We start from the raw sequence: 19,210 nt of genomic DNA on the forward strand, positions 1-19,210 counted from the left end.
TGGGCAGTGACAGGGTTAATCAGTGACCAGCCAGTTTTCATATAGCAAAGTACTATTTATTTAGAAGAAAAGCACTGCTGAGGAAATATAGTTTAAAACAATAAACAGCTTCTATGCATGTCTAACTTAGCAGGTATCACCCACCTTCTACATGGTTACTCTGGCAGGTTTCAAAGTACTTCAAGCCCTCTCACAGGCCTTATCCCTTTTGGTCACAGTCTCATGTCATTTCTTGGATCAGAGGAGAGTGACCTCTCTCCCTCTGTCAGGGTGATCACTTTATGCAGTTTTCACTTCTTTTCCAGACATCCGGACAAATTAATATGTACAACTTCCCTAGACTTCTCCTGACCTGTTACCTACCTAGGAATTTTAGTTCCTGCAGAAAACCCTGTAAATCCCCCATGGAGCCAGAGTACAATCCCTCACCCACAAAGAGACATATAACACTTATAAAGCTGATACAATAGTCTTGGATATTCCATGTGTCTATAGCATCTGTCATAAGGACACAAGTGTTTATCCAAAATATTCCACAATGTAATCAGGAATTGGAAACTTTGTGGAGGTTGGATACATGTGATAGAAAATGTTGATCTTCTTTGGAAAATTCTGGGGTGAAATCCTGGTTCTATTGAAATCAATGGGAGTTTTGCCATTGACTATATTGGAGTCAGGATTTCATGTTAATTCTGAAAGACCACAGGAATTGCCAGACTGGATCAGAGCCAAGATCTATCTATTCCGCTGTCCAGTCTCCAACAGTGGCCTGTAGCAGATTCTTCAAAGGAAAGTGCAAGAAACCCTGCAGAATACCTTTATGGGACAACCCTGTCTGTAGCAAAAGTTTCCTCTTAATCCCCATTAGTTAAAGCATGAGTCATTATATTAATAGACTGTATTTTGTTAGTGGTATAGTTAAAATGCTAATTTTCTTGCCAGAAATGACTGACTGGTGAGAATTTGAATAATAGGAATTATGAGTTAAGTCATCTGACACACCTAACAGCTGGGAATTTTGACCAAATAGAAGCCTTTGTTAACAACAGTTTCCTAAATTCTGCTAAAATTATAGATCATGAACATTTAAGAACAAGTATTTTTAGAAAGTTATAGAAATCTCCTAAAATATCTGCTTACAATTTCTTAATTAGCCTAAAGTTGCCAGCATGGCTGAACTGTGGTGGTGGTCCATAAAATTATGGCCTTGATCCAGCAAAGCACTTAAGCATGTGTGCCATGAATGTCATGTGATTAAAGTTAGGCACATGTTTAAGGGTTTTTTTTTTTAAAGCAATACTCACTAAAAGTAATTTAATGTCTTTGTTCCCGAATGTGGAATTTCAAAGATCAGTCTTTATCTTTCAAAATTCAGTTTTCCTGAGGGTGGGGAAGTATAAATGATTTAAAGGTTGTTTTCCTGTCTCAATTATACAAACGATAATAAAATTAGATGAAGCTTCCCCAAATGACTGCTTTACATGAAATACTTTTCACTGTTCTAGGGTAAGTTTTTTTTTAAATCAGTTTAGAGTTCAATTGACCAAGTTTTGTATTTATATAACAGCCAAGCATAGCTGGAATTATGTTGGTGAATTTTTTTTTCTTAATTTGTCTCATAACCCTGTAAAAACCCACAAAAGGATATTTAATATAAGATGGCCAGGCCAGTACAAAACATGGCAAGGGGCCTTGCAACATACTCTATCTCATTCTGTTCTCTTCAGAAGAGTCACTATGAATCTAAGGACTTTTCCATAGAGCATTTGCTGACATGGTTAGCATGTGTCACATGTTCTGTCCTTCTGACTTTTTTGTAGGGGAAGAATGTATGTGGGTTTGTTTTGTTGTGAATGTTTATTGTTATGTATGTGCTATGTTTTTGTATTGGTGATGGCAAACTAAAAAAGTGTACCTTGCCCTTGGAATGGAAGTGGATGCTGTGTGAGGTGGTTCTTTAGTCCTGTGAAAGTCCTTTCTGTGGTCATAGGGCACCTCCCAGGAAAGCATTGTCATGGTTCCCTCTGAAGATCCTCAATTTTTAGGCAGGCAAATTCATCTTGTACTGACACTTTCTGGCTTTAGAATGTTCAGGAGGAAGAATTTCTTTCCTGGCCCTAAATCATTTTGGTTTAAGCTATCTGCCTTGAATTCAAAGGCAAGCCTCAACTTGTGCTATGTTAACGCAATGGGGCTCCATTTTTCTTGGGTGGGCTGTCTCTGGGTGCTAATACAAGAGCTACTACTAATTGAATGGTAAGACAGAACTCTGTTTCCCCTCTGAACTGGGTTGAAATTGTCTCCTTTCTTAACATTTCATTGGTCATTTTCCTTTTCAATTTCATCTGCTTCCCTGTTAATCTTACTTTTGTACTTTCCTTTGGTTAGTACATGGCACCCTGCAGTTAACCGTTAGAAGGGAGGCATCCTCTATCTTTTCTCTTGTTGGCTCAAGTCTCTGCTCTTCTAAAAGCCTTCTAAAAGCCTTCCCTCCAGAAGGGAAAGTCGCTGTTGGGTTTCAATGAGGTTCAATGTTTCATTGGCAGCGCCGCTGGGAGCTAATATCCCCCCAGCGGACCTGCTGCAGCCAGGGCCGGTGCAAGGATATTTCGCGCCCTAGGTGAAACTTGCACCTTGTGCCCCCCGTGCACCTGCCACAGCAGCTCCCCCCACACACTGAGGCACACCCCCCCGGCCCCAGCTCACCCCTGCCCTACCTCCTCCCTGAGCACACTGTGGCTGCTTCCCTTCTCCCGCCTTCCAGGCTTGCGGCACCTAAGCTGATTGCCGTAGCAAGCCTGGGAGGTGGGAGAAGTGAAGTGGCCACCGTAAGCTCGGGGAGGAGGGGGGCAGGGGTGAGCTGGGGTGGGGAGTTCCCCTGTGTGCCCCCCACTTACTTGCTGCAGGCGGCCCTCCCCACGATCCCCTGCCCCAGCTCCCTCCGCCTAAATGCTGGCAGCAACCTGGATGGCCAAAGATATGGCCACCGAGGTTGCTGCCGAAGAAAATGGCACCCCCCAAATGCCAGTGCCCTAGGCGATCGCCTAAATAGTTGCACCAGCCCTGTCCGATGAGCTAAGCCACAGTAACACGTGTCTGGATTCAGCACCCTGGAGAGCTCCCCTTGCTAGCTGGCTCCCAGCATCACCTCCGCCTGGCTCAACACCTTCTAGCCCAAGTCACGCTCGGGTTAGCCCACCCGAGGGGCATGGAAATGTGGGCACTGCACCCCTCTTCTTAGCCCAGAGGGTGGGGGAGCCTGGGCTGAGTTTTGCTGCCCCGCTGGCCTGCGAAGGAGCTGGGGACCAGCATGGCGCAGTAGCCAATGACCGACCTGCCACATCATGCTGAGAGAGTGGGAGGTGCTGGAGAACATGGATAGAGCCAATCACTGACTCTGAAACTTCCCAGCAGCGGATCATCCTGCTCAATTGCAGGTGGTGGGTTCACACTGGGGGGGCTGGGGCAAAGATTCCAGGCACAGCGCTGTTTCCCATGGCACATCAGTTACCAGGCAGCCAGGTTATAGAGGTCATAGACAAGGTTAGAAGGGACCTCAGGAGGTCATCTAATCCAACCCTCTGCTCAAAGCAGGACCAACCCTAACTTTTTTTTTGTCCCAGATCCCTAAATGGCCCCCACAAGGATTGAGCTCACAACCCTGGTTTTAAGCAGGCCAATGCTCAAACCACTGAGCTATCCCTTTCCCTGACTAAAGGGATGAAAAGCCTGGAGGGGCTGAAAAATTTCCCTTCCCACTGCCTTTGTTAATGGTCAATCTCACTCGCTTTGCTTTCCCCTCCTGCTCTGCCAATGGGGCTCTATTTGCACATGGGTCTGGGGATCAGTGTGTTGCTGGTGGCGAGGGTCATTTAGATCTTCCTCCAGGTGTCTTTAAAACTTTATTCTCCGGTGGCTGGGGATTTTTTACACATCTCTGTGGAGAGAGAGAGAGAGAGATCCCTAATTCAGGTAGTCCTACATCCACTTGTTTTTTTTAAATTGTACTTTATTGCTTGTTGCATCATGTATTGTAATGATGGATTATTAATTTATGATGTATCTGCTTATACTTTATTACCTTACTCCATGTGCTTTTCATTGCAATCTCTGTCTCCAGTTGAGATGCCATTGCATGCCTGTCTGTGGGTAGATGTCTGCCTCGTGGCCATTTATAGCATCGTCTGGGTGCTTTTTCTCTTTGCTTGAGTTTCCAACAGGGTAGAGATATAGGTGGGAAGTGTGTCTGCAAGCAAAGGGTGTCACTAATTCTGGTAGCCTCTTATGTTCTTCACTGATGTGTTTGCATAACTATCCTTAGTGCTCATGGGAGGGTTTCACTTTGCATTAAACACATTCATAGATATTTGTTTTGAAAGTCAGTGGAAACTATTTCCCCCTTCCTAACCTCCTTGTCTGATTTAATCTGGGTTATAGTTTATAAAGGAAATGGATGCAAGGGACATTTTAGTGATATGTTTCAAAAATTCCCTGAAAAGACAATTCAATAAATAAGGAGAGATGCCCACTCTTAGAGATGCTGTGTTTCTGCAGCTTGCACTGTAGATACGCAGAATCTCTCAGAACTTAGTGTATACCATTATACAGTGGGTAATGACTCTATTGGGTATGTCCCTATAGATTTCTTTTTTAAAAAAAATCTGGAAATGTTAGTGGTCAACATGTTTTCCTATTTTGTGCAATTAGCACAATTCCTTTGTAATCTTCAAGAGATTTTATAATTTGTGTCTGTTTTTTGTTTTAAAACAAAAAACAATCAGTCCTCTAAATGGCCCTGCTATAGGTAAGAACAGAGGTGGTGAACAATGAAGGTTAGGGAAGGGGTGGAGGAAATAATATAAAAAAGAGCAACATTGTCCTTGGTGGAACTCCCAGTTAAGCCAGTTGATGTACAACATATTTCATGGACTCTATTCTGCAGGTAGGTGTGCAGCGTTACACAGATGTGCCCAGCTGTGATAGATGTTTCATTTTATATTTTAGCTACCCAGAAATGTAGCTAAAAGACACACAAAATGTACAAACTAAACAGCACCAACAAAAAGATGAATAAAAAACACCTTTAAAAAGAGCATATGGTGAAAAGTAAAGAGAGCTGCTTTTATTTGGGTTCACCTCCATCTTATTCGAAATTTACAGACGTAAATATTGAAGTCTATCCTGTACCTCATGACCAGCTGTTGAAATTACACCATGTGTCATTATCAACCCAAGCCTGTCTCTCCATCTATCTATTCACCATCATCACAGTGTCTGAGCATCTATGGTGATTAGCATAATCATTTTTTAGATGACAGTAGCAGGAAGTTATTGTGAATTAATGGATATGCAAGGAGTCAGACTATGCAGGATAGCAATGGAAAACCTAAATCACATTCATTCCCTGATCAGGGTCTTTATTTTCATGGCTGCATAGTAGGATATCACTTTTGGTTGGGAACAGATGGACACAGTGCCTCAGCCAACACTGAATGTCTAGGCACATAGCAGCCACGTGCTTTTTGAGGTGTTTTGGTTTTTGCAACAGATGATTTCAATATTTGTCAACACATTTTGTTGAGTGGAACATAGTGCTCACCAAAGGTGCTGAATTCTGAGTACTGGAGACTCAGGTCTTATTCTTCAAACAGGTCCAGCAGAGGTTCGGGCACTGGATATCTGGCATGGACTATCTGGCCAGTATTGCTAGCTCTGCCACCAACCTGATGGGCAAGTCACTTTCACCTCTGCATCTGTTTTCTCCCTGTTTAAAACAACTTCCTGCCCTCTTTAAGATGGAAGGATAAAGACTGTAGTAGTGGTATTAGATCAGTCTGCAGGTCCCTACCAACACTTGACCTCATGCTGAGACTTCCTTCAAAGGTCCAAATTCGTGTCAGTTGTGGTGATGTTTTTACACCTGCCCGCTGGGAACTAATCTGAGACCACCAATATATTTGACATATGCTACTGAAGAGCAATCAGAGTATTAACTCCAGACTCCCTTACCCCTGTTAGATATGTACCATTGAAGTGGAGGTGAAAGAGTCCATAACCCATCACTAATTCTCTGTGTGTTCTTTTCCCTAGTCTGTCTTTTTTTTTCATAATTAAGCCATAATCTCTGTTATGGCATGAACTGTCATCTCGTTCACATCGAATGTGTTCGCGGTTTTATCTAGGTGTGAATTAGTACAACAGACATCTAAAACTCTTTGTGGGTTTATAAGCTGTAATTTAAAAATGGGGATTGTTAATTAACTGAAGAGACTCAGATTGTGAGCTGTATCTAAAATCAACAAGGCTGGACTTGTCATTGTTACAGGATGCATGGATCCCATGATTTTCATGCTTTTTAAAATAAAAAAGAACCATTGCTTTTGGCATCTCTGGTTCTTTGTTTGTTTCACTGGTGGCAAGTTGATGGGTTGGGTAATGATCTGAACAAACGTCACTACTTGGTTAAACTGTAACTGTAGATGAGCAGGAACTCAGAGCAACACTGAAGTGGGACAAAGGATTAGAGAATTGGACTGTTAATGAAAGACTTAATTCTCTAAGAGGTCATGGGATGCCATACTGGAAAAATCATGGGATCAGGAAAATTGGTGATTCCACAGTTCTAGGGCAAACTTTTAAAATGAGTCTCTGTTTTGGTACCTATAGTTAACCGATGCCAGTATGGTTTCATACTGGATCAGACTGCACAATCTCGAATGCCCATCTGAAACTTTATCAAAATTGGCTACATCTTTGGAGAGGTTTGCAAGATCTTCACTTCCCACCATGAATGTCCTGCAGATCTCCTTAGTAGCTGAAGAACTTGTTGGGAACTGGGCCCATAGACAGAGGACATCTGACACAGCTGTGAGTCACACAGCATGGTGCATGTTTGTCATCTGCTGCCACTTTATGAACCAGGGAAGTGGAGATGTATATAGGTTCCTGGTGATTCTCCAGTCAGGTCAGTGAGAAGAGGAAAGCCAGGACTTCAAGGGTAGTTATGTGACTCCAACTTGGCTGATGTGTGCTCTCTCTGAGGGGGACAGCTGAAGGTTTCTTGGTGGGATCAAATTTTGACTGATCTATGACTCAGCTCTTCTGCCTTTTCCCTTGAGTAATTTTCTGATCTCCTAATCACTGTTATCAGGTAGGCTCAGCAGCCTGACTATGCCCTGTGGCACATCTTCAGGGTTGATCTGGTGGATTGAATCAGACAGATAGACTTGTTCTTGTGCAGTGTGGTTGGAGCCTGGCAGGCCCTCCCCTTCTCCGCCTTTTCAGGAGTTGGGCTGGTGTTCTCTCTCTCTTTCTCTCTCTCACAATAAAACCTGGGAGGGACCATAAATATAATAAGAACAGACTTTACCGTAGTGTTGCAGCACTCTTGGCACAGGTCCTAGCCATCTATCAGGGAGAAGAAAACAAATCCCATGGACCTGGGAGAGAGAGAGCTCAGTGGTTTAAGCATTGGCCTGTTAAGCCCAGAGTTGTGAGTTTGAATCATTGAGGAATCTGGGGCAAAAATCTGTCTGGGGATTGGTCCTGCTTTGAACAGGGGGTTGAACTAGATGATCTCCTGAGGTCCCTTCCAACCCTGATATTCTATGATCATCTCAGAACCTCAAAAGGTGTTGTCTTGCGAGGTAGCATGGTCTGGTGGCTAGATCACTGGATGGGGAATCGAAAGATCTGGATTCTATGCCTAGCCCTACTGTTGACTTGCTCCATGATCTTGAGGATCCCCTTTCTGTTTCTCTTCCCACCCAGTAGTGGTTTAACACCTCAGGGACCCAGCTAATTTGGAAGTCCACAGCAGCAGCTTCAGCACCCACTGGGGTAGGAGGGCATGGCAGTCGGTGTCACAGTGGTGCTTCTGTGTTGGATATCAGGCTGGGCATGGGCTGCCTCCACCACAGGCAGCCCCTGTATTTCTGTCTTGGGCATCCTTAGACCAGTGGCTGAAACCGGAGCTGTGTGACAGGACCAGGCAAGATGGGAGGCAGAGGAAAGCTGGAGAAGAGAGTCCAGAGTGGAGCAGGGTCGGGAAGGTGGAGAAACCCTGGAGCCCACAGTATGGTGGTGCCACGGAAGGGGCTCCAGTGGAGCCTGGGGCTAGGGGAAGCCGAGGCAGACACAGAGTACAGTGTCCATAGTAAAGCTTCACATCTGGCAGGGAGAGGCTGGCAGCTTATTCCTATTGCCACCCTCGGCCCTTTGCAAATCCCAAATTCTGAACTTGGTTTACAGCTTGTGGGATTCGATAAATACTCCGCGTGGGTTGATCCATGAGATTTAAATTCCACTTGGCATGTACCCCTCAGCACCTCTCTTTCTGCTGGTCCTGGAAGGGGTGACGCAACTTGTTCTCCCCTAACCCTCAGAGATGGGGAGCTGCCATTCTAGCCCCACTCTTCTCATTGCCTTGGGCCCCTCCCACTGCCAACTTCTCACATTCTCCCTCTTTACTCCATCAGATGTTCCTGTCCCCCACCTACCCTCTGCACTCCCTGTGCTCCCTTCCCCCTCCCATTCCTACTCCTTCTTCTCTGCCCCTCTCAGTGCCTGTTCTGGATCCACATTCTCTTGCATTCTCCTCTGTCTTCTCCCACACCAAGCTCCCCAATCCCACCCTTGTTTGCCAGCTTCCCTCCACATTCCTCAGCACACTCCTCAGTCTTCCTCTTGCCCTGCAGAACCCCCATGACCTTGCTACTGCTTCATATTCTCCAATTCCCTCTCTCTGACAACCTCCTCCGGCCCCCTCTATCCCCTGCACATCCTCCTGTCTCCCTTCTGAACCCCCATATGATATCATGTTTGCGCTGTTTGTAGTCTAGGTTACATAATGTGATTGTGTTATTAAAATGGAAGTGTAATGAGTACTTAAAAGAAAGACATTTACAGTTTATTAAATGCAGCACAGTTTTTCCATTGCTATGTACAGATGTTACTGGCAATATTATGCAAAGTCTGGCTGTAATTAGTTTCCTAAATGACTCTCAGCTCAATAGATGGTGGTGAAAAGGACCTTTGATGGGGATACAAGTGACAGAATCAAAATAATAACATGTAATCTCTTTAGAAGGCATATGAAACTTTAAGGGCATGCATGGAGTCTTTGTATTAATGCATTTTTGGTATATTTGTGTTTTTAATGGAGCCTGGGAGACCCAAAGGTTCTTTGTGTTCAGGCCCCAATTATTCTTAATCTGCCTCTGTTTCCACCCCTTTCTTTTACTGTTCTTAGCACAATGGGGTCTTGATCTCAGTTGGGGCCTCTATTAATAAATAAGTATTAATAAATAACTTCTCAGTTCTGAAGATTAGCCGAGGTTCAGGTTTTATATCCAAAATTACTTATTCACCTATCTATAATTTTGAGTTAATAATAAACAGTGCATCAACAAGTTGCTGCTTAGTATTATCATTTGTGGCTGCAAACAAAAATGTACTTTAAGAGGCTTGTTTTCTTCACTGCAGTGACCAAGGCTTCCTGTGCAGCTCAGTCAGAGCAATTGTGCTTTGCAAAGGGGGGTTGGCTTGATGGGCCGGATGTGGGGGAGCAAAACCCTCCTGTGTACAGTCCCTTGTCTGGCAATGTGTAGGAGACAGTGAGGGGGTGGAGCATGAGCCACAGAGCCTCCACCTACAAACTACTGCAGTGATTGGGTTGAAGTACCTTCATGGAGTGGCTGTACAATCTTTGAAGAAGAGTCCTTTGCCCTGCTCGTCTTTCCAGCACATGCCCAGTATCCATGACTGGGTCCCAAGAGTTGAAGCATGAGAAATTTAAGGTGCAATAAAAGGACATTTGACAAAATGTCATGGGATGCTGTTCTGGGAAGAAAGGCTGCTAAGCAAAGATGGGGTCCATCTATTGAGGAAGGGGGAAAGCATATTTGGATTCAGGCTGGCTAACCTAGTAAGGAGGGCTTTAAATTAGTTTTCACAGGGGGCAGGTGACAAAAGCCCACCGGTAAGTCCAAAACATGGAGACCTGGGAGAAGGGTTGGCATCTGGAGGAGCCTGGGCTGTTATAGCAGGGATAAGGGAGAGATAAGAGAGAACATAAGGGGAAAATCAAATCAGTATTTTAATGTCCGTATGCTAATGTGAGAAGTATGGAGAATAAGCAGGAAGAACTTGAAATGTTAGTTAATAAACAGAATTAGGACACAGTTGGCATCACAGAGACTTGGTGGGATAATATGCATGACTGGAATATTGGTATAGAAGGGTACATCTTGCTCAGGAAGGACAGGCGGGGAAAAAGGGAAGATATGTTGCTTTATAAATTAAAAATGTATACACTTTGACTGAGGTTAAGATGGAAGTAGGAGACAGACTTGTTGAAAGTCTCTGAGTCAGTATAAAACGGGTAAAACCCAAGGATGATATCATGGTAGGGGTCTACTACAGACCACCTAACCAGGAAGAAGAGGTGGATGAAGCTTTTTTTAAACATCAAAACAAAAGCATCTAAAGCACAGGACATGGTGGTGATGGGGGATTTCAACTACCTAGACATGGACAATAATACAGCAGGGCATAGATTATCCAAGTTCGTGGAATGTATTGGAGAGAATTTTTTAGTTCAGAAGGTGGAGAAAGCTACTAGGGGAGAGGCTATTCTAGATTTGATTTTGATAAATAGAGAGGAACTGGTTAAGAATTTGACAGTGGAAGACAGCCTAGGTGAAAGTCATCATGAAATGGTTGAGTTCATGATTCTAAGGAATGGTAGGAGGGAAAACAGCACAATAAAGATAATGGATTTCAAGAAGGCAGACTCTAGGAAACTCCGGGAGTCAGTAGAGAAGAGAGAGGTCAAATATAGTGCCCATCTATAAAAAGGAGTCCTGTGGCACATTAAAGACTAACAGATTTATATGAGCATAAGTTTTCCTGGGTAAAAAAACCTAAGTCTTCAGATGCAACTGAAGAAGTGGGTTTTTCACCCATGAGAGCTTATGCCCAAATAAATCTGTTAGTCTTTAAAGTGCCACCAGACTCCTTGTTGTTTTTGTGGATATAGACTAACACAGCTACCCCTCTGATACTTGACACATATAAAAAGGGAAACCCTGGAAACTGTAGACCATAAGAACCTAAGAACATAATTCCAGCCATACTGGATCAGACCAAAGGTCCATCTAGCCCAGTATCCTGTCTGGCTACAGTGGCTAATGTCAGGTGCCCCAGAGGGAATGAACAGACAGGTTATCATCAAGTGATCAACCCCCTGTCACCCATTTCCAGCTTCTGGAAAACAGTGGCTAGGGAAACCATGCCTGCCCATCCTAACTAATAGCCATTGATGGACCTATTCTACGTGACCTTCTCTAGTTCTTTTTTGAACCCCCATTATCTGGCAAGGAGTTCCACAGGTTGACTGTGTGTTGTGTGAAAAAAATACTTCCTTTTGTTTGTTTTAAACCTGCTGCCTATTAATATCATTTGGTGACCCCTAGTTCGTGTGTTATGAGAAGGTGTAAATAACACTTCCTTATTTACTTTCTTCACTCCAATCATGACTTTATAGAACTCTATCATATCCCCCCTTAGTCATCTCTTTTTGCAGCTGAAAAGTCCAAGTTTTATTAATCTGTCCTCATATGGCAGCTGTTCCATACCTCTAATCATTTTTGTTGTCCTTTTTTTAATCTTTTCCAATTACAATATATATTTTTTGAGATGGAGCAACCACGTCTGCATGCAGTATTCAAGAAGTGGAAGTACCATGGATTTATATAGAGGCAATATGATATTTTCTGCCTTATTATCTCTCTCTTTCTTAAAGTTTTCCAACATTCTGTTCACTTTTTTGGCTACCGCTGCACATTGAGTGGATCTTTTCAGAGAACTATCCACAATGACTCCAAGATCGCCTTCTTGAGTGGGAACAGCTAATTTAGACCCCATCATTTTATATGTATAGTTGGGATTATGTTTTCCACTGTGCATTACTTTGTATTTATCAGCATTCTATTTCATCGCCATTTTGTTGCCCAGTCACCCAGTTTTGAGAGATCCTTTTGTAGCTCTTCGCAGTCTGCCTGGGACTTAAGTATCTTGAGTAGTTTTGTATCAGCTGTAAATTTTGCCACCTCACTGTTTACCCCTTTTCCCAGATCAGTTATGAATATGTTGAATAGGGCTGGTCCCAGTACAGACCCCTAGTGGACACCACTATTTACCTCTCTGAAGGTACATTCTGAAAACTGACCATTTACTCCTACCTTTTGTTTCTATATTTTATATATTTATAAATATTTTCTATATTTTAACAATCCATATATTTACCAATCCATGAAAGGACCTTCCCTCTTATCCATGACAGCTCACTTTGCTTAAAAGCCTTTGGTGAGGGACCTTGTCAAAGGTTTCCTTGTCCACATGCTTGTTGACCCCCCTTCAAAGAATACTTGTAGATTGGTGAGGAATTTATAAAAGTCATGTTTAGTCTTTCCCAAAAAATTATGTTCATCTATGTGTCTGACAATTTTGTTCTTTACTATAGTTTCAACCAGTTTGCTGGCTACTGAAGTCAGGCTTACCGGCCTGTAATTGCTGGGATCACCTCTGGAGCCCTTTTAAAAATTGGCATCACATTAGCTGTCCTCCAGTCATTTGCTACAGACGCCAATTTAAATTATAGGTTACAAACTACAGTGAATAGTTCTGCAATTTCACATTTGAGTTCCTTCAGAACTCTTGGTTGAATACCATCTGGTCCTGGTGACTTTATACTGTTTAGACCAGTCAGCTTAACTTCAGTATCTCAAAAGATAATGGAGCAAACAATTAAGCAATCAATTGGCAAATACCTAGAAAATTATAAGGTGATAAGTAACAATCAGTATGGATTTGTAAAGAACAAATCATGTCAAACCAACTCGATAGCTTTCTTTGACAGGGTAACAAGCCTAGTGGATAGAGTCGAAGTGGTAGGTGTGGTATATCTTGACTTTAGTAAGGCTTTTGATACTATCTTGCATGACTTTCTCATAAACAAACTAGGAAAATATAGCTTAGATGGAGCTACTATAAGGTGGATATATAACTAGTTGGAAAACCATTCCCGGAGAGTAGTTGTCTGTTGTTCACAATCAAGCTGGAAGGGAAAATAGACTGGGATCCTGCAGGGATCAGTTCTTGGTCTGGTTCTGTTCAATATCTTCATCAATGATTTAAATAATGACATAGAGAATATTCTTATGAAGTTTGCAGACATTACCAGTCTTGGAAGGTTGCAAGTGCTTTGGAGGGTAGGATTCAAATTCAAAATAATCTGGACAAACTAGAGAAATGATGTGAAAAAAAATAGGAAGAAATTCCATCAGGATAAATGCAAAGTACACCACTTAGGAAGGAACAATCAGTTGCACATATAAAACGTGGGAAATGGCTGCCTAGGAAGGAGTACTGCAGAAACGGATCTGAGGGTCATGGTGGATCACAAGCTAAATATAAGTCAACAGGGTAACATAGTTGCAAAAAAAAAAGTGAACATCATTTTGGAATATATTAGCAGAATGTGATAAGCAAGACACAGGAAGTAATTCTGATATACTCCACACTGATTGGGCCTTAACTGGAGTATTGTGTCCAGTTCTGGGAGTCACAGTTCAGGAAAGACGTGGACAAATTGGAGAAAGTTCAGAGAAGAGCAACAAAAATGATGAAAGGTCTAGAAAACATGACCTATAAAGGAAGACTGAAAAAACTGGGTTTGTTTAGTCTGGAGAAGAGAAGACTGAGAGGGGACATAACAGTTTTTATGTACATAAAAGGTTGTTACAAGGAGGAGGGAGGCAAAAATGTTCTCCTTAACATCTGAGTCTAGGACAAGAAACAAGGAGCTTAAATTGCAGCAAGGGAGGTTTTGGGTGGACATTGGGAAAAACTTTCAAACTGTCAGGGTTATTAAGCACTGGAATAAATTGCCCAGGGAAGTTGTGAAATCTTCACCATTGGAGATTTGTAAGAGCAGGTGAGACAAAAACCTTTTAGGAATGATCTAGGTAATACATAGTCCTCCCATGAGTGCAGGCGGCTGTACTAGATGACCTCTCAAGGTCCATTCCAGTCCTATGATTCTTTGAAAACATGACAGCCCTTTACTTAGTTGATCCTAATAATAATAAAGAATGACAATAATAAATAAAAGGGTAGATTGACAATTGATTAATTTAAATAAAAACATTTAAAAAGTTGTGTTTTCATTTAAATTAAATTGTTAAATTAAATAAATAAATTTAAATTTAAAAATCCAAGTTAAATACATTTTTTTAAATTAATGTATTTAAAATTAAATTTGACATTGACAACCTATATTAAAGTCTAAACTTACTATTATCTAGTCACATAATTTAAATTAAATTAAAATAATATTCAGCAGTACATATTTACTGCCAAAGTTTTAAAGAAAGTCAGACCACTGAACTGGTAGAAGTCACTAGCTAAGTGGCTGGAACCAGAGTTTGTTGACGTGCTAAACCAGTTTTGACAATAGTATCTTCTACAGGTGCAACAAGATTTTTTTTTTCATTTCTGTTTATTCAACTAGTTCAGATCAGTGACTAGGTCTTTCAAAGTTGAAAAATAAATTGGGAGTTGAAAAGGCAGGAAAGTTTGTCCTCTTCTAATTTATGAATAAAATGGAGGTATGAGCTCTACTAGCTCTAAAATCTTGAAGGAGATGGTGACAAGAAACAATCCATTGAATTTCCTAATTACAGATCATGTTTCCTTTGATTAAGGAATCAGTTAATTTAAAATGTAAAATATGTTTTGATAAACTTACTTTTTTCTTATGCAACAAACACATTTAAGGTAGTTTATACTTAACTAATAAAAAGGCTGGTTTTGTGCATTTTCAGTTGAATTTCAATTTCCATCCAAATGCCGCTTGACACAAATCATGAGTTAAAAAAAAAAGCTAGCAAACAAAAAATGCTTCATTCAACATTTTCTAACATATAAAGTAAAAATTAAGAAGATGATAAGTATATGTTAAGCTATATAGTTGCTTAAATAAATGTGTATAAACACAGTGTACCGTCTTCCCTAGCAATAAGTACCCATTTCAGTGTAAAAGGCATAATGAGTTTCAAATCTACATGTTTTAATGGTTACCAACCAATGAGACTCAGTCTATCATGAGGAATGTGATGCTGGCAGAGTAGGTGCCAGTTCATGCCAAGGTTCCTATGCCTCAGTGGAACACTGACAAATATATAGCTGGAATGAGTTTGGCTTACCTGTATGTTAGCATAGTTAAAACAGGTATTAGAATTATAAAAATGTACTTAGAGTTTAGACATTATTGAATGCTTGTAAATTGCTGCATGCGTTAATCTCACTTATAACATCTGTATCCCATATTGTAAGCATTTGTATTATAAGCCTCTATGATTGTGTAAAAGCACCAGACAGAAGGGAGGCATTAACTAGTTCAATGTGCTGATCTCCAGCAGAAGAGAACGCCAACAACAAACAAGGCCCCTCAACACAAGAGAAACTATTGTGGAACGTTAAAGAGGACAAAAGACTTTGCTGCTTGCTCTCCCTTCCCAATGAAGATGAGTCATGCAAGTGAATTCCTCCCATCAGTTACATTTTCAGTTCAAAGCGCAATGACAGAGAGAATAAACCCCCCTACCAAAAAGGTACTGTATCTTTTTACTGCTTGGGCTCTGAGAGGCAAGGGTTACTAATCATAAGGAAAAGATCCTTAGTGCTTAACCTGGATTAGCCCTAAAGAACATATATAGAAGAACATTATTATAGAAGCTTCTGTTACTTCTTGAAATGTAAGCTGGAACTCATTTGTGTGTATGTATTATTTGCCTGCATTACCTTTGTAAATAATTCTCATTTCCTTTTCCTATATCAGTGGTGCACAAACTTTTCCAGTTGCGTGCCTCCTGCCCCTTACACATTCATGGAAGTTGTTGTGCCCCCATTCCATTATTTATACTCTGAAACTGGTGTTGGATTTTTTTGCAAGTTGGCAGAAGGAATGAAAAAAATATTTTTATTTCTAAATGTATAAGACGAGGTAAAGGTTATTAGGAAGTAGAAAACACAAAGTATTACAAACTGCAAAGATATATTAAAAAATAATTTCAAATGAAAAAAATTAACCGCTCATATGAACTGTTCCTTCTTCAGTGAGATGGATGGGCCTGCATTTTTGAGGCTATGACATCCACACTCAGTTTTATCTCAGAAACTGCTATTCTGAGATCATTTTCCACCTGCAGTCATGAGAACTGTTTGGTCTTGATTGCCACTAGCTTGGTGAAGGTAGTCTCGCATAGGTATGCGTATGGGAATGGCAAGAGCATTTCCACTGTCAGTTGCTGAGAGTCCAGAATACTCCTTTTTCCCAGAGAGCCAAAAGTTTCCTAGTGCTTTTTCTTTGGATTCCATTAGCTGGATACGATCACTTAACAGCTCTGACTCTATTTCTTCATCAGCAAGAGGGAGATGTGTAGCTGCCAAATCTGCACAAAAAGGGTTTCCACACCAGTCAAACTCCTCGGCTGGTTAGCCATAAAATTTCTCTGATAACTCTTGATGGAGATTTTTCAGGTGATTGAAGATAACTTCATCAATGTATTTGTGGTCAAGTTGATAGTCTTCTGTGAATTCACTGAGGCACTGGAAACTGTCTGCATTTCTTTCTTCATATTTCTCTCTTGACAGAGTGGGCTTCTTCAGGAATTCAGAAATCTTGTTACCAAGCAACAAGATGTTGCTGTTCTTTCCTTGGAGTGAAGTGTTGAGATCATTTAATTTCTCAAAAATGTCTACAAAATAGCAAAGACTCGAGAGCCATCTTTCATTGGTTAAGTTTTCAGCCAGTGCAGGGTTGTGTTCTGACAGGAAGAGATGGAGTTCATTCTTGAGACTGATGACATGGTGAAGCACCTTCTCTTGGGACAACCATCTGACTTTTGTATGCAGAAGGAGCTTGTCCTACTGAGAGCCCATTTCATTGCACAGAATAGAAAAGAGCCAGCTTTTAAAAGATCTTGCTTTTACAAAATTCACAATTTGCACTGCAGCATTCAAAACCTTGTTTGCTTCAGGTTCCAGTTTTTTAGCAGCCAGAGCCTCACAGTGTGTCATGCAGTGCACGAATTTAATGTGGGGTGCAATGCTGAGTACTTCCCTTCTGAAGCCCTTCTTGGGACCCACCATCACAGCTCTGCCCTCAGTACATCAGCCAATGCAATTAAATCATGACAAGCCATGTGCTCTCAAGAATTCATTCACAAGATTGAAGATGTCTTCTCCCATACTTTGCCCCTCAAGTGTTTTGCAGAACAGCATATGTTCCAGAATTTCATCCTCATAGCACTACCTGACAAACACAAATTGAGTCAAATTTGCGATCTCAGTGCTCTCTTCAAGATGTACGGCAAACTTTGTGCTTTGTTTAATTCGAGTCAAAAGTTGCAATTTGATAGCTTTAGAAAGTTCATTGATCTGCCTGCTCACTGTATCCTGTGACACAGGAATAGTTTTCAAAGTTTCACCATATCGATCTCCATGCATAATCTGACACATTTTTACCATAGCTGGTAATACTAATGACTCACCAATGGCATGCAGCTTCATTGACTTAGCAATCAAGTATGCTACTTCAAGGGATGCTTTCAGTGCTTCTGATGGCACAGTCACTTGTTTTTTCATTATGTCTCTTTGACCACCCAATGACTTAGCACAGCATTGGAAAAAATTTACATCTTTATTTGCATGTTTAGAATGTTGTGAATCAAGTACTGTCTGTGCTTCAGCAGTTTCATGCTGTCATTTGCTCATATCTCAGAACACAGAATACAGAGCAGTCTTTGCTCGTGATTGAGAAGAAGCCATGAGAATTCCAGTTTTACATATTCATCTTGATATTTTCTTAATTTAAAATTGAAAGGCTCTTTGATATGACTGTTCACAGCAGATTTACTTGTGCTGACACTTGTTGAAGGTTCACGTACAAATTCAGCTGGATTACTCTCGGCATCAGTGGTTTTTTTTACTTTTATTGGAGTAATGTTAGCATCTGATGAGGAATCAGAAACACTTATCCATTTTCTTTGAAAAAGATCGAACTAACCTGTAGAAGGGAATACACACATATACCGTGCACTGGATACTGACTATCCCTAGAGTCTTTGCGTGGTGCTTTTTATGGTGCCAAAAGCTATGCATTACTATAGTGTCTTGTTCAGGACTATTGTTTAAATCCTGCTTTGCAAACAACATTGCTCCTGCCAGGAGTGACGCTCTCCAGCCACCCAGCTCTGAAGGCAGGGCCACCAGCAGCAGCGCAGAGGTAAGGGAGGTAATGTGAAAAGGGATATTTGTCAATATCTCTTCCCACAGTCCCATTGCCAGCAGCAGCAAGTAAGGATGGCCATGGGATGCTAGTAAGTCTCCTTTGAAAAGTGATACAGTATTAACAAAGTATCAGAGGGGTAGCCGTGTTAGTCTGGATCTGTAAAAGCAGCAAAGAGTCCTGTGGCACCCTATAGACTAACAGACGTATTGGAGCATGAACTTTCCTGGGTGAATACCCACTTCGTCGGATGCATGTAGTGGAAATTTCCAGGGGCAGGTATATATATGCAAGCTAGAGATAACGAAATTAGTTCAATCAGGGAGGATGAGGCCCTCGTCTAGCAGTTGAGGAAGTGGAAAACCAAGGGAGGAGAAACTGCGTTTGGAGTTGGCTAGCCATTCACAGTCTTTGTTTAATCCTGAGCTGATGGTGTCAAATTTGTATTAATAAAGTTTCTTCACTCCCCCTCCAGAAAACCTTTTGCTCCCGCTGGGGTGAGGGTGCCCCCCCAATTTGCACACCACTACCCTTTAGAAAGTTTATTGTAGGATTATCTCCAAGCAGTGTCTTTGGTGTGAGATCTGAAGTGTAATTAACCTGGAGTAAGGGACTGATCCTTTGAGACAAGGATTAATCTAAATATTGCTGTGATCCTTGGTGTAAGCAATCATCTATTACAAAGGTAGGTTTGCCTATGTGACAAGACAAGTCAGAGTACCCAACACAGGCGTGCGCAGCACATTTCATTAGCGTGTGCACCCAGGGAATATTTTTTTTTTAAGGAGAACATCATAAAGATTGTGGTGCTGGAGGGAGTGTGGGGTGTGGGAGGTGTGTAGGGTGTATGAAGGGGCT

The sequence above is a fragment of the Chelonoidis abingdonii genome, chromosome 15 (genome assembly GCF_003597395.2).
Source record: "Chelonoidis abingdonii isolate Lonesome George chromosome 15, CheloAbing_2.0, whole genome shotgun sequence".
NCBI classification, from domain to species: Eukaryota; Metazoa; Chordata; order Testudines; family Testudinidae; genus Chelonoidis; species Chelonoidis abingdonii.